The sequence below is a fragment of the Panthera pardus genome, unplaced genomic scaffold (genome assembly GCF_024362965.1).
Source record: "Panthera pardus isolate Hobbes unplaced genomic scaffold, ASM2436296v1 HiC_scaffold_10, whole genome shotgun sequence".
Classification (NCBI taxonomy): Eukaryota; Metazoa; Chordata; class Mammalia; order Carnivora; family Felidae; genus Panthera; species Panthera pardus.
The window spans coordinates 103556962-103572749 of NW_026526655.1; the positions used below are offsets into that span (position 1 = coordinate 103556962).

Here is a 15788-nt window from a genome sequence, read left to right on the forward strand (position 1 = left end):
GAGAATGCAGATATCTTTTCGAGATCACAATTCCAGTATTTTTGGATATATACGCAGAAGTGGGATTGGGGATCGTATCCTAATCTGGAATTTTTTTGAGGAACCTCCATACTGTTTTCCATAACAGTTACACCATTTCGCATTCCCATACACACCAACAATGCACAAGGGTTCTAATTTCACTGCAACCTCACTGACACTTGCTACCGCCTGTCATCTTGACCCTAATCACTCTAACAGGTGCGAGGTGATAGCTCATCGTGGCTTTGATTTCCATTTCCCTGGTGATGAGTGAAATTGAGCACCTTTTCAGGTACCTGTTGGCCATCTGGATATCTTCTTTGAAGAAATGTCTGTTTAGGTCCTCTGCCCATGTTGACTTGGGTCATTTGTGGTTTTGCTATTGGGTTTCAGGAGTTCCTTATATATTTTGAAAATTAACTCCTTGTCAGATATATCATTGGCAAATATTTTTCTCCCATTCCACAGGATGCCTTTTTCACTCTGTTGTTTCCATCGCTGTGCAGAAGCTTTTCAGTGTAACGTGGTTCCACTTCTTATTTTTGCCTTGGTTGTCCATTCCCTCTTCACGCCAGTGCAACCTCATTTTCTCAGGAATGTCTTCCCTGAGCCCTGCACCGCCCCCCATGCTGGCTCAGGTCACCAGGCACAAGCATGGAGCACGTTGCATTTTTTTTCTTTACCCAGTTTCCGATTATATATTTGTTTGTGGTTATTTTTTTAATGTCTATCTATCTTAGAGAGTGCGAGTGGGGGAAAGGGCAGAGAGAGAGGGACTCAGAGAATCCGAAGCAGGCTCCCACGCCGTCAGTGCAAAGGTTGATGGGGGGTCCCAACCCACGATCCGATCCGTGGGGATCATGACCTGAGCTGCAGTCAGATGCTCCACTGACCAAGCCACCCAGGCGCCCCTATTTGTGGTTATTAATGAAACGTTAAGTTCACGCAGGAAAGGTGCTCACCAGTCTTGCTCACTGTGATGTGGGGTCACTTGGCACATCACCTGGCTCACAGAAAGTTGCCGACTGAATGAACCAGGACTTACCCAAGGCCATACGTTTAGTATTAGATCTGAAACCAGAACTCAGTGTCCCAACGCTCAGATGAAGGCTTTCTCTGCTGTGAACCTTGTTGCTTTTTCCAGCGTCCAAACTTCTGTCTACAGATTAAGGCATGGTGTCTAGAGCCTCTCCTCAAACCGAAAACATTCCACTCTCATCTTTACAGCCACCTCCTTGCCGAAATAAGCCAGGAAAGGTTATGGGAGTGCCTAGATTCCAGCAGGAGTTGAGCTGGTTTGAGAGGAAAAAACAGAGAAAAAGGAAATCTCTCAAAATGTTGACTTGTTTAAACTCCTTCACAAACCTAACAACACAGGGAAACCAACAAACTTATAATGAAGTAATCAGCCGACGAAGCTAATATTCCAGTAACATGAAATGATTCCCCGCATTTCATGGGGGTAGATATGAAAAGGATCATTAAAATATGGCCAAGGCAGGGAGGGAGAGTTTACTTTTTCTGTCTCCTTGGAGTCTGTGTTCCAAAAGCCCAGCAGGAATTTAAACAAATAGCACAGAGGAATGGTGAATCTGATCATATTTAAAGAAAAAGCCCCTTTCAAACTTTGCTTCCCTTTAATAAATACATTGGCTTCTACAAGTTTTGCTTTTTAAAAACTCTGTGGATTTTCTTTCCCATCGGGGAGCCCATTTGCGGAAAAACAAAATCAGAATTGTTCTGCATATTTTTTCCTCTAGGTCAAGAAGAAAGATAAGGGGGAGAGAAGGAAGGTAGGTGGTAGGGAACGGGGACCATACTGTTCCTTCCCTCTTTGATTAAAAGGTGAAAAATAAAGTCAGGGAATGGTCAATGGTATATGGAGAGAGCTACTGACCCAAAGGGAGTGTATCAGTAAAATGGGCTTGTGAAGGTCACACCCCCACAGGGGGTGTGGAATTGTCCCTGCGAGCCTTTGTTTCCCCCTGCATTCCAGACAAGAAGCAACTGCAGGGAAGGAGGCTGAGGGAGAGAGATGCTTCCACCCATCTCAATTGGGCCAATTTAGTTGAACTAATGGTACAACCCACTGAAATTCACAGATGGTGGCTCTGTGCTCTGACCTCAGACAGGTTACCTAACTCCTCTGTAAGCTCAGTCTTCTCAGCTGTAAAATGGGGAAGTGAACCAATCTCCGACTTTGGTAGGTTAAATAATATAAAGGAGTTGTTACTGGTCAGGAACGATTAATCGTCACCTAGCACATGGTGTTTCACAAACGTTGGGAAGAAACATTAAAAAAAAAAAAAAAAACAATCCCCCAGTGAGGCACTCTTTGGGGGAGAACCGTCAGCAAAGACAGGTTGGTGGCCCCAGAGGACTTAGGGGACGCTTTAGCCAGCGGCTCCCAAGCTCCTCCAAGCGAGGCCGCTCAGTTCTGGGCGATGGTGTGGCTTGAGGGCCTGAGCGAGTCACCCAGTTTGCTTAAGCGAGTTCTTTCACACACACCCCCATATACACTTTGGCCCAAAATTCAGTGAGGTTTTTTTTCTTCCTTCTTCCTCTGTTGTTGTTGGGTTCTGATTACTTCCATCTGGCTGTGGCTAGAGTGGAGTCTCTAAAAAAAAAAAAAAAAAAAAAAAAAAACCCAAAACAAACAAAACAAACAAAAACCCTCCCTGCAAAACACACATGTACCAAACCTAGAAGGCTTCTCGCCTCTCGCCTGCAGGCGCTCGGAAGGCGACTCGTGCGAGCCGCAGCGGGGGGCGCGGGCAGGACCCCAGGCACCTGCGCGCCCTGCCGGCTGGAAGAGGGTCCGCTCGGAGCCGGCCGCCCTCCCCCCTTTGCCTCCAGTCCCCGGCTTCCGCCCCGGCGCCCGGAGGAGCGGGCGCACTGGGAACTGCGACCCGGGCATCTCCCGGCGGAGGGGAAGAGGGCGGTGGGGAGGGCGGGTGATTTCAGAGATTGAAAACAGAGCAGTCCTTGCGCCTCAGCCCCGGAGCTCATCTGACTTGAGTTAGCGACCCCCCCCCCCCCCAACCCCGGCGCCTTAAAAAAAGAAAAAAAAAAAGTGTTGGAAACTGGCGCGTTCTTTCGTTCCCTGCTCGAACTTTGTTCGTCGGTGTGCTTTCTCTCGAGACTCGGTGCTGGGGAAGAGGATCCTCGGCCGCCCCTCCCCCCACCCCCAGGTTCCCCTGGCCCCGGGTCCCCCGGGTGCCCCCGGGGGCGGGGGCGCGCGGCGCGGGCGGGGGCGCGGCGCCCGGGTGTGCTGCAGCCGTGCGCGCGGGGGCGCTGCGCCGTCCGGGCGGCGCTGATGGATTGCAGGAGTGCCGGAGCTCGCCAGCCGAGGCAGCACGGCTCCGCGGACTTTTTTTCAAACTCCCATCAATGAGACTTCGAGGAGGAGCGGGAGGCGGCGGCGGCGGCGGCGGCGGACGCGCAGGAAGGCGAGGAGGCGCCGGGGGAGCCAGAGGAGCCGGAGGAGCTGAAGCAAGGAACGTGGGCCGCGCGGCGCGCGGGAGCCTAGGGGAGCTCCCGGCTCGCGGGCGGTAGGGGCTGCTGGGCCCCCGCCCGCCTCTCGGTCCCCTCCCCTGCCTGGCCCGCCCCGCCCCGCCCCGGCCGGACTGAGCCCCGGTACACGGCAGCCCGCGGCGGGTCGCCGCGCCAGCCAAGTTGGGATGGGGGCCCGAAGCCACCGCCCGGCGCCCCAGAGGCCACCTGCGTGCTAGAGGCAAACTTTTGTCTCCCTCGGTAAAGTTGCATTGGCCTTCTTTTGCTTGCTTTTCGTTGCGAAGTGCCCCCTACGCCGTCCGAGCCCGGGGCGACTGGGATGCTGCGCCGTCTCGGAGGGTCCTTCGGCCGTGTATCCTCGCCACGGCACAGGGATCGGGGCACCGGGCTTGGGGGGCCGGGGGCTGGCGAGGCGGCGCCGTTTCGGGCTCTGGCCAAGCCGGGCGGGGACGAAAAGGGGGCGGGGGGTCCAGGGCAAGGAACTTGTGGCCGGTGGGCGATTTTGCATCCCCTTTCCTACCTGGGGGAAGAGCCTGTCCTCTCCCGGTGCACAGCCTGGCCGGCCCGCAACCCGTCTTCACCGCGTCTAAGACGCGGGCTGTTTGTGCGGGAGGTGGTGGGTAGCACCGGAGGCTGGGATGCTGCGAAGCTCCGGGAGGTGGACGGTGGGAGCGTGACTTAGGGGAGTGTGCGGTGTGTGGAGGGGCTGCGGCCAGCCACTTGGGAACTTCTGACTGCACTTCTCCGCGCTACCCGTCGCGGAGCCCTGCCTTTCTTTCTTCCTCGCTCCTTCCTCCCGGTCTTCGGGCCCTGTCGCCCCCCTCCCCCTCGGTCAGGCTCTCCTCTCCGGCCTCCCTCCTTGCTTCTCTCCGCCAACTCCTCCTCCTCCCCTGCCCTCCGCCCCTAGAGCCGCTTGACTTCTTGAAGGGATCCGCACGTAATCCCTGGCCCGGTCCTCGGGTCCCCCCACCCCTCACTTTCATCCCCGCCCCCACTCATCGTCTTCCCCCCCCACCCCCGAAGGGCCAATCTCTCAACAAGTATATTTGCTGAGGAATTTGAAAAATCCACTACTGCAACTTGATCTGTGTGTGATGGATGGGGAGAGGCGCGTAGAGAGTTGGGCGCCAATCCTATTAAGGGTTTAGAGAGGGGAGCGTTTTTCCCGGACGGGGGCGGAGGGTGGGTAGGGAGGGGAGGAGGAAGGGAGCGTGTGCGTGTGCGAGTGTGAGCGCGCCCGCCGCGTCGGGGAGCTGAAAGTCCACCCTACTCGGCGCCTTTTCAGCCCGGCAGTAATTGCTGTCATTTCCTAGGAAACCCGACTTTTACAGCGCGAGGAGCTCTGGATGGAGCCCGCGCGCTTCACCCTGGGTGACCGACTGCGGACGCGCTTGCGGGCTTCGCTCCCCTCTCCCCCGCCCCCCAAACCCCGCCTGGATGCCTCCCTTAACTCCCCTCCCTTTTGTATAATTTTCATGTGGCTCTCTGGGTAGATCCCTGCTGGAAAAGCGCACCCTTCCCAAGTCCGGTGCCGGGCCCTGGGGGGGTGGGGGGGGGGTGTTTCCTGCGCCGCTCTGCCCTCCCACCCGGGCATCCCGCTGGGTGCACGGCCTCTGGCGCGGGCTTTGCAGCCCGGTGGCCGCGGCGGAGTCCTGGGCCCCCGCCCCGCCGCCCTCGCCGGGCGTGTGAAGGTTTAATCCCGACAGCTTCAGATAAAGGGAGCAGTTGTAAAACGCTCATATGCTGTTTGCAGACGAGGCTCTGGGGGATGTTGGAGAATTTGAAAGTAAACGTTTCCCTCGCAAGCGGCATAAAATAGTGTTTAAACAAATATTGTATTGGCATGCTCAGGGGGCCCAGTGCCAAAAAGTAAAGTAAATAAACTGTGAAATCCAAAATATACAGCGGTGGAAAGCGGAGGAGTGAGCAGGCTAGTCGCAAGTCCCCCTGATGAGATCTGTTCTGGCCACTTCACCTCCGGGCCCCCTCCCCGCCCATTTCCTTACCTTGGCTGGGAGTTTCCTTCCCTCCGCTTCCTAGTGTCTGAGGGCAGGCCTCCCTGGGCCTGGGAGCGACTTTGCAGTTGCACCCACCCGAGGGAATTCTTTGTGTGGCTACTTGGGCTGGTCTTCCCCAGGGGAGGGGAGGGCACCCTGGCCACGCTTGGCTGCTTTTAATTTTGACTTTCTTCGTTTGGGCTTTTCCCAGCTTCTGGTCTGCCCTGGGGCTGTTCTAGAATGTGGACTCTAGAACTTGCAGATGTGTGCCCTGCAGGCTTCCCTCCCGTGGGCCTCTGGCCACGCTTTTCCTCTCCTTCCTTCATCTTTCTTGCTTCCGTTTTCCTAGACTTGCCTGCTTCTCCCTCCCATGGCTGAGGGTTACTGGAAATTGTGGAAATGTTCTCTCCCTGACTTAGATTCCATTCGAACCCAGACACAAGGAAAGTTGTCACTTGTCTAAGAGTTTCAAAGTTAGTTACTGTTTCGTATTACTGAAGTTTGGTTTTGTATTTTCCTTCTGCTCTGAGAAACCCGCCGACTTTGGGAGGTGATTTAGTGGTTCTAGGGGGATCTACCCTGATGCAGGAAGAGTCCCAGGTAGGTGAGGAGCCCACCTGCCCACGAGATCGCCCTCGGGTGAACTGTCTGGCCCTTGCTCTGGCATCTGAGAGACCAGTGAGAGCAGTCTGTTTTCCAAGTCAGCGAGCGGGTGAGGCTGAGAGGGAGAACCACCGCCCCCCAAAGCCGGGCCAGGCTCCCGAGGAACAGGGTGGGACCGTTAGAGATGTTTTTATCCTCCGTGGGAATTGTTTTGAGGGGGAGTTTGCGGGGTCCAGACTCCTTCAGCAGAACCTCCCAAGGCTGTGGGGGGAACCTCTACAGCTCGCACTGACCCTGGCCGTGGCCTTGGAGGGAACTCTGGACTGGGCCCCACCTTGAAGTGTGTGTGGAATTAGGCGAGGCCCTTCTGGAGTGCCACTCCACTTTCTCGGGGGTGCTCCAGGCCTTGTGGGGAGAGCATCGGACAGAGGAGATCCTTTGAGTTGCCTGGACAGAAGAGGGGGCCACAGGGCTGCCGGTCAGCGGCTCACTGCCTGGCCGTGGGGGTCTTGGAGGCTGTGTACTGTAGCTGGCTTGTTTGCACTGCCGACTGAAAAATACACAAATACTTCATGCTTTTTGTACTCCCACAAGTGCCCTGTACACAGTGCGGCCCATAGGGCTGGATTAGCAAGCCAGGAGATTCAGCAGGCAGGCAGGCAAAATTGGATATTTGTCTAATAAACACACCCTTCTCCCATCAGGGCCTCCCTCGGCCACCCCGGGGCGGGGGGGGGGGGGGGGGTACTTCATCCCACAGATGCCAGCAATTCCCTTTAAATGAGACCAGGAGGTTGTCGTGTGCACTCTGAAAGCCTGTGTGACCCCTACACACCCTGCGGGCTTGTTAACGCTCAGAAAGGAGCCCTACATCCTTGTGAACACTACGGGTAGGGCTGCTTGCTTTTTCTTGGGAAAGTGTGTGTTCATCAGGGCTTGTGTTCATCTGAAGGACGCTCACTCATGACGCTGGCTTGAGAGAGGTAGAGCAAACCAGTCTTCCTTCTTCAGGCCCTGGTGTTGGGGGGTGGGGGTGGGGTTTCTACCTGTGCCAGAGCCCGGTCCTTGGTGCAGGAGCAATGGCCAGGCCAGGTGGACCCTGTCGCTGTGGACGGCCACAGCTGTTCCCGCTGGGCCAGGGTCCTTTGAAAGGGAACCCCAGGGAAGCCGTCCCCCCCCTCCCCACACCGCCCCTTTCTTCTTTTCAGTAAGTGTCAGAGGCAGGGACGAATGAAACACGTGAAGAATGCCAAAGAGAGAAACTATTCTCAGATTCCAGAAAATTCAGAGGCGGAATAGGTGACTATATGCACTACCAGAATATGCAGCAGTCTAAAGACCTCGGGGAGGAAAGCGACCCTGTAATTGTTTCCTGAGGCTTGTTTCAAAGACCCAAAGGGAAGGGGACACTGGTGTTTGGTAGTGTCCTTTGGTAAAGAGTAACAGCTTTGTGGTTTTTGAATAAACACACGACACCAGACTCAATATTACTTTTTCTCCAAAATTAATTTGGGTGTTTGCTGTGGAATATAAAAGATTTTTAAAAACAAATCATAGGTCATTGTTTTTAGATTCTGAGGGTGACAGAAGCACCTTTCACCTACAGAACGATGGTTAAAACCCTGAGAAAATGCACCAATGAGAACAGCATGCTTTCTTCGCTTTTAATGTCTTATTTTTCCCAATTTCTTCACCAACAAAAGCATCCTCAGTAATCCTGGTTGTGTTCTGATCCTGGTTTCTTAAAAAACATGCAAACGGGGGAAAATAAGTCATTGAAGGTGTGACCAAAGAGTACCTATTAAACCATTTTTGAGATTTTCATTTAAATTGAATAAGTTAATGTGGTTTTGTGTGTTTGCATGTGTGTTGCTAAAAAAAAAAACAAAACAGGTTGCTGGGAAGTGTGTTTTAACTGTGAGTGCCCGGTTTCATGCATTAGCATAAGAAAAAAGTTTTAGTGCATTTACTATTGTCTTGAATGAAGAGTTTCAGCAAAGGGAAGGAAAGCCGCGAAAGGGTGATGGTCCATTGAGATTCTCCAGCAGCCCCCAGCTCGTCATCTGCTGCTGAAATCTGTGATCGGATATCACTTTTATCTCGCTTTTCCATTCTCTGGCCTTTTTCACACGTTCACTTTTGTCAGGGTTTATTGATTATGTTTTCTTCTCTGCAAATCTGTGGAAAATTTAATGAACCAAAAACAGCAGTGAAATAAAGGGGACTTTTTATTCATTAGCACGGGATTGATTTCCCCCCTTGGGCCGAGGGCCCCTGGCCTCCCGCGAGTGGGGGGGGGGGGGCGGGTAGGAGGGCGGACAGCGCTGCTGCAGGCCGAGGCGGGGCCTCTCCCCAGGCCTGTGGCCTCACCGATGACCGGCACTGGTGAGCCTGGGACTCCGGTCGCAACTGAGCGTTCAAAGCCCGCACAGGATGGCTCTTTCCGGTCAGCCCGAGTCTATCACGCCGTAGACCCCAGCCTCCCCTCCAGGATGCCTGGCTCAGGGGGCTTTGGGCAGGGAGCGGGTGGAGATGGGTATTTGTACTCCCCAACCTTACAAACCAGTTGAGAGCCCGCCTAGGCCTTCCCGGGGACACAGTTAAGTATCTCTCTTCCTCCAGCCCGGCTCGGAAACCTGTAATTAAGCAAAGCCCCTGGTGTGATTACACTTTGCTGACTCCGCTGGGTTTGGAACCGCTTCTCTCTACGAAATAGGGTGAACTCTTGCTCTTTGCAGAGGCTTCCCGGGTAGCCTGTGGTACACTTCTATGGCACGTCTGTCTGTCTCTCCCTCCCCTCCTCTCCTTTCTCCCGTTCTCCCTCTCCTCTTTGTCTCCTTTCTGTCTTCCTCTCCCCCCCTCCTTTTTACTCCCTCCTCCGCCCCCTCTGTCTCTCCTTTAATGTCTCTCTTACCCCATTTCCTCTTTCACGGCTTTATTTTTCCCTCTCCTTTCTCCCTCTCCCAACTCTCTTTGTTTCTCTCTCCCTCTCTTTTCTCTCCTGTCTCCCTTCCCATCTTTTCCCTTCTCTCTCTGCTTTCCCCTCCCATCTCCCCCTCCCCCCACCCCGTCCCCGCCCCTCCACTTGCCGCCCCGAGGCGGGCTGGCCCGGGAGGCGGCGTGCCCAGCCCGTGAGGACCGTGCCTGCGGCCGGGGGACGTTCGGTGCCCCGAGTGCCCGCGCGCCGGCCGCGCCGCCTTCCTCCCACCTGCCCGCCGGCCTGGTTTGCGGCGCCCGAACAATGGCCACATTGTCCAGCCGGCGCACCGGCCGCCTCCGGCGAGTGGCGGCAGGCCGGACCGTGCTCGTGGCGAGTCGGGAAGAAAGCCAGCGGGCCAGGTCCCACTGGGCCCGCGCCGCCACCGCCGCCTTTGTCGCCGGGCGAGCTCCCCGGAGTGCGCGGGCCCGCTGTCCCCGCACCTGGGAAGGGCGCCTTTTCCCAAAGCTGGGGCCCAGGCTGAATCTCCCTCCCGCTCCCGATGGACTCGCCCCCCCCCCATCCCCCCTTACTGGGGAAGGGAGCTGGAAGTCAGCTCAGTTTGCAGAGTGGGTTGAGAGCATTTCACCAGAGCCAGCAGACATGTTCCCAAACTTTTGGTGGCGTCAGAAACTTTTTCTGCAAGGCATCTGCGAGACTGACTACAGCCAGGGAGGCCTCCTGTTGCCCGGTCCCCACCCCAAAGGCTGGAAAAGAGTGGTGGTCTCTCGGCATCGTCCGCACCCCTCCCCCACCCCCACCCCCATTCGTCTTGACCTGTAGGGATTCAAGACCTCTTAGCTCAGAAAAAGAAAGATCTTTGAATGCTGAGGATGTTAAAAGAGCATCGGTCCCCGGGTCCAAGCAGATGCTTAGCAATGCTTCTTTGTGCGGTGGACAATGCAATAAGTCAGCCCGACTTTTGAGCCACATTTATAAGGAACTGTAAGGGCCGCTCAAGTACACTTGTGCTAAGTTGAATTGATTGAAATTTAATGGCGGTTAGTGGCGATGAATGGTAATGATTTTCCAGCGTATCTTTGGCATACTTGACATTAATAACCGGAGACTGTGTGTGTATGCGCACCAAGCGCCTGCCACACACGTGAGGCGGTAGCATTATTCATTTTCTGAGATGCCAGTCCTTCGCCTCCTTCCTCTGCTCAGATCCTTTTCCTCCTCACCATAATTCAGTTGTTCAGATGATTTAAAAAAAAAAAAAAAAGGGAAAAGATGGAAAGAGAAAAATCTTTCTCCGTTGAGCATGTACATCATGTCAACATAATTTTGAGCTCATGATTTTTTTCAATTCCTACATAAATCAGCTTCTAATATACAGAATGTGATGAATTTGTTTTAGCTGCCATCATGAATTAATGTTATGCAAATAGAAGCTTTGCAGGTGAAATGATTTACTAAATAATTTCAACTTCTAATATTTAAGCTCATTCATTATGTTGAGAGTTAAAAACAAAAAAAAACAAACAAAAAACAAAAAAAAACCAAGTCCATATTTTTAAACCTGAGATGGGGAGATTAGTATTTGAGTATTTGCAGTATAGGCAGACCTTGATGGCCGGAAAATAGCTCTTAATTTGTTGAGTCTTTCTTTGAGAGTCTACAATTCACCAAGCAGGTGCTTAAAAAGAAGGGGATGGAAGTCTTACCAAGTTTCAGCTGAGGGAGGACACGAATGCGTTTAAATAATTCCAACGTGACTATCAAGGTAACATACCCCCGGGGATTGAACTAGTTTTGCTTTGGGACCGAAGAGCTTCCGTTTTGAACTGCTCTTGAAGGAAGAATATGACTGAGCCCGGTGGAGAGGGGTGAGGGCCTTTGATGTCCCCTGCCCCGTCTTTGTCATTTGCTAGTTAAGACCGTTTTTTAAAAAAAATTATTATTGAAATCTACATGAACATACAATGTTATACTGGTTTCAGGTGCACACAGTACAGTGATCTGACAATTCTATACTGGTTAAGACCATCGTAAGACCAAGTCGTTGACACCTGCCTAGAAAGGTGGCAGCCGTATAGAAAGTTGGACAGAGGAAGAGAACTGCTGATGGCACCCCCTTCCCCCCATAACTGCTAGGAACCCTTTCTTATATACCTCGTCTTTCAGTCTGTTTTCCTCTGGAAAGAGTTGAGGAAGGGAGTTAGCATGATGGATGAGCGCGTATGAAGAAAAATAGCTGGAACCCTTGAGGTTACCCTCGGGGAGAGGGAGACCAGTCATTCAAGAGCTGGCTGACCCTGTGCGGGTTGCTTTTTGCCTGTGTGGAAGGCAGGCCTTGGCAAAGGTGACCTCAGATCCTTTGGCTTCAGAACCTTGGGAGCCGCCGCACCTCGTCTCTCACCACCCACCCCTAAGAATCAGAGAGCAGGCAGGGTGGGAGGACCCGAGTTTGGAGAAAGCGTGGGGTCTCCCGCCACTGCTTGGGCTTCCGGGGAGCAGGTTATGCAATGCTGCTCAAGGAATACGCCCCACCTTCCCACCAGTCACTCTCCCTAGCCCACTGTAGTGCTCGGGCACCTCTGGGATGTGGTCATGTCATGACCATGGATGGGGGTGGACTTGGGACATTGGTGTGTGTTGGGGGCAGGGGCAGCACAGGGCCTGTGGTGGCCTTTTCAAGTTTTCTTGAAGGCTATGGACAAGTTGAAGGAAGGCTGACACATAAATATGTCTTGGATCTCTGGAGATAAAGGTAGACTTTTGACTTTACTTCTCCAAAAATTGAGGTCATTGTGGTCCGATGACAGGTTGAAGGCACATCACTCAGACATTTCCGCAGACAGCTGTGGGTTGTACTGTGGTGATACATTATGTGTCCAGGCTGTGACAGCGTATTTAGGGCCGGCCCTCACTGTCTGCTGAGATCAAGGTGAGGGGACGTCTGTGATGTCCCCGGACTGAGTGTGTGCATGTGTTACCTTGCTTGTGTAGGGAAAGGAGAAATCAGACTCCAGGGTTGCACAGCCGGGAATTTTCCGGTTTGAATGTAATTCAGATGTTTTCATCCATAGAAAGTGCATATAATATAGTTCGTTTACTCACTTACCTGATATAGTGTGTTAAGTTACTCTTCCTGTTACGTGTGAATGTGGGGTGTGTGACGTGTATGTGTATATGTATTTATTCTGAAATACATATATATCAGTAAGTCTCTTAACTATCAGATCCCTATAAGAATTAGATTTTTTTTTCTTTTTCTAAGATGCACTTAGCACAAAAAAGAGAAATAGTGTAAGAGAACGATGTCAGAACAGGAGATGAGTTATAGAGGCAAATCTGAGAATAAGGCCTCAGGCATCTCGAAGTGGAGTTCTTGGGACTCCTGAATCAGGTTCAGGTGGGCAGTTTGTTAAATATGCAGATTTTCAGGCCCCAGGAAGTACATACTGAATGAGACAGAATTCCTGTGGAGTGACGTTCTGAGATCTGCATTTTATCAAGGATCTTTAGGGTGGGGTGATGCAGATTAGTGTTTTCTTCCTGTGATGTTCCCCAGTTCCTTTGTGACTTTTGCAATAAGAAAGGGGTAAGCATTCGCATCTGTAAGGCTTGATGGACAACCCAGGATGGGTCCCAGCAGATGGTAAGACTTAGCTGCCTGGCCCAGCTATTGCTGGACTGGAGGTTGGGGCAAGCTGGCCAAGAATTGAGCTGTTCTGAGAAGTGGACTTTAGGGCAGAGGCTCTCTTTCATGGGACTGTGAAAGGTTTTTTCACTGTGAAAGGCAGCTTTCAGGCCCCACGAGAAACCAGAGTGTAGTGAGCTTATCAAGTGTGTAGTTATGGCCTGAGGGTCCCTAGGATGGCTCCTGTTTTTTGTTTTTGTTTTTGTTTTTGTTTTTTATCCTGTGTAGGTAACCTCGTGTGCATCATGACAGCTGTCTCAGTGCTCATGACTGAAGTGGCCAGAAGTTGGACCCACTTTGGGGCCTGTTCAGTTTCACGGCTTGAGCAGGCATTTTGCAATTTCCATTCACACTGAGGTTCGGCTGAAGGGCCTACCTTGTGGGTGTTCTTATGGTTTCCGAAGAAGGGGAGGAAAGAGATAGCCTGGCAGGAGCGTGGGTGCAGAGAGGAGCCAGTGTCAGCTGCCCTGCCCACGCTGTGACGGCCTGAGGCCTGGGAGCCAGTGGAAGGGGCCTGCCCTGAGGGGAGGATGGGCCGTGGAATGGTCCTCCACCCGTGAGGTCAGCCTGCGGCCCTAGTGCGCAACGCTGCCTGGCATCCTACCCCCCGTCACAGTGCCCCCTGCCCGTACCCTGGCCCTGGCGTCAGCCTATTTCAAGAACGTCCTGTCTCACTGTGCCTTGAGTCTTCTTCAGAGTAAGAAGGCAAAACAAGCCTGGAAGGAGTCTGAGTGTGGGCCAGCTGAACATCAGGACAGGCACGGTGTCTCTCTGGCCCTTGCTTCTCAACTCAGAGTGGGAGTCCTGACCTGCCTTGCTGGTGTGTGTTAGTAGTAAATGAGGCTCTGAGTGGGAGCCCAGCATGGCCCTCGCTCAAGGTCAAGGTCCCGAGAATGTTGGCCTTTCCTGTCACTAAATCCCTGCTGGCCTGGGACACTTGGGCTCTTACATACATGCCTCTGACTCTGATGGCCTGCACCAGCTTTCGGGGGTTTTGTGATTTGTAGTGTCCTGCAGTGTAGACCGTGTTAGCTTTATGTTGATACTTCAAGTGCACCTGGGCAAAGGACTTCGAGAGAACAGGAAACAAGAAGACTTTCACACGTGTCAACTTGGGACTTGTGGACTCCTGCTGGTCTGTTTGTGCACTTGGTTTGGATGGAGGCCTTTTGGAGGCATTCGGCGGGTCTGAAGGTGCGGTATTATTTTCTGTCCACATTTGCTCAGCTCCTCTGCTTGGTCTACACTCCTGGGGGCAGACTGTGAGGCAGAGCGAGGGCACACCGCTTCATGGCTCCCCTGGCCCCGGGAGCCCTGTGGGAAGTGGGGCGTGGACTGCTGGTGTCCCCATCTCCTCCGGGTCTCTGCGGCGCGCCACCTGGGTGCCGAATCCTTCTCCAGATCCAGCCTTCAGGCCCAGGCCCCTCGGGCCCCCGGCGCTCTCTGGCCAGCTGCTTTACCAGGAAAGGCTGCGATCCCACCCTCTAGTGTGGTACTTCTTCATTGCCATCCTCTTCCATCTTCAAGGAGCCCACCTTGGATGGGTAGTCGGTGGCAGGCAGAAAAGCCAGAGGCAGCACAAGGCTGATGGCTTGGAAGCCTTGGTTTGCCGAGTTTGAGGGTCCTGATAGCCTCCCCACCCTGTACCCCTACTACCCACCTGTGGTATGAGTCCTGCTCCTGCTTTCGCTGATTTCAGCTGTGAGAGCCAAGCTTCTAGACCAGTGTCCGGTCATAGGCATCTACTAGCCAAGCCTCACGGAGCTGGCTGCCTGAGTGAGCACCCAAGCGGCCCAGCCAGTAGTCCAGACAGGCAGACAGACAGACAGAGCAGCGCACAGGACAGGCCTGGGTCTCACCCACTGCCCAGCCCAGCCCAGCCCAGCCCACCCTGTGGGGACCTCAGGTTTCCCCAGTGGCCTAGGCCCTGTGGGTCCCTTTGCTGTATCTGTTTCCTTGAGTTTCCCTTTATTTAGGTTTAAGATCCTTTTTGCATCTCTAGGGGCTCTCTGTATTCAAGGCGTGGGCTTTGATTTAGCACTTGAGGTTTCAAGCGGAGCCTTCTCTTCTGATAGAAAACTATTAGAAACAACAACAACAAAGTAGTTTCCTCACAAGATCTTAAAACTAAGGCATACTTTTTAAAAAGTTGTGAAATAAGGAATATCATAAAGAGGAAATTTTGTTAAATATCCTTCCAGTCTCTTTCTATTGTTTTTTATTTATTTTTTTTAAGTTTATTTATTTACTTTGGGAGAGAGAGAGAGAGGAGAGGGGGATGGGCAGAGAGAGGGAGAGAGACAGAATCCCAAGCAGGTTCTGCACTGTAAGCGCAGAGCCCTGTGTGGGGCTCGATCTCACGAACCTATGAGATCATGACCTGAACTGAAATCAAGAGTCGGATGCTTAACTGACTGAGCCCTCCCAGTGTGAAATATTTTTGCTCTGTATTTTCTGACAAAATTGAAATTACATTATATATAGTTATGTGACTCTTGATTCACTCAGCATTTTATCATGGACATTTTCCCATGTTTATTAATGAATAACTTCTAGTTATGTAGGGTTTGTTGGCTACAGGATGTTCTTTTGTCTGACTCTGTCATATTTTCACTTTGCTCTCTTTATGTGGTTGGACATATAGATTGTTTCTAGTTTTAGTTATGATAGAAAATGCTGGAATAGATGTCCTCGTATGTACGTGTTTACCTGAAATTCTGAACGTTACATTAGAATAGATCCTGCAAAGTGGTCTAACTTGGCCAAAGTGTTTGGACAGCTATGAAGCCCTCATTAGGTCTTACTGGGTTTCCAGTGGTATCTCCCTAGCTTTTGGGGAGAGATCGAAGATTCTGGCTTGAGGTTTTCAGGAGAACTGTGTACAAATCAATGTAAAGCCATCATTGGGTGCCTTCTGTATGGCTAGAAGCATGCAAGTCACTTGCAGACTATGATCTCATTTTGTAGATAGGTAAACTGAGTCTGGCCACTGGGAGGCAGAGTCCTGAGCAGAGGGAGAGTTACTCTCCTG

General features: G+C 52.5%; 1 protein-coding gene across 1 annotated transcript in view; it reads left to right on the plus strand.

Annotated features, from left to right (window-relative positions):
• The first annotated feature begins 3351 nt into the window (after positions 1-3351).
• GLI2 (GLI family zinc finger 2) overlaps positions 3352-15788 on the plus strand; it is a 256425-nt gene continuing 243988 nt past the window's right edge. The window contains exon 1 of the mRNA XM_019469380.2: positions 3352-3774. The gene's annotated coding sequence lies outside the window, so the exon portion shown is untranslated. The remainder of the gene's footprint in view (positions 3775-15788) is intronic.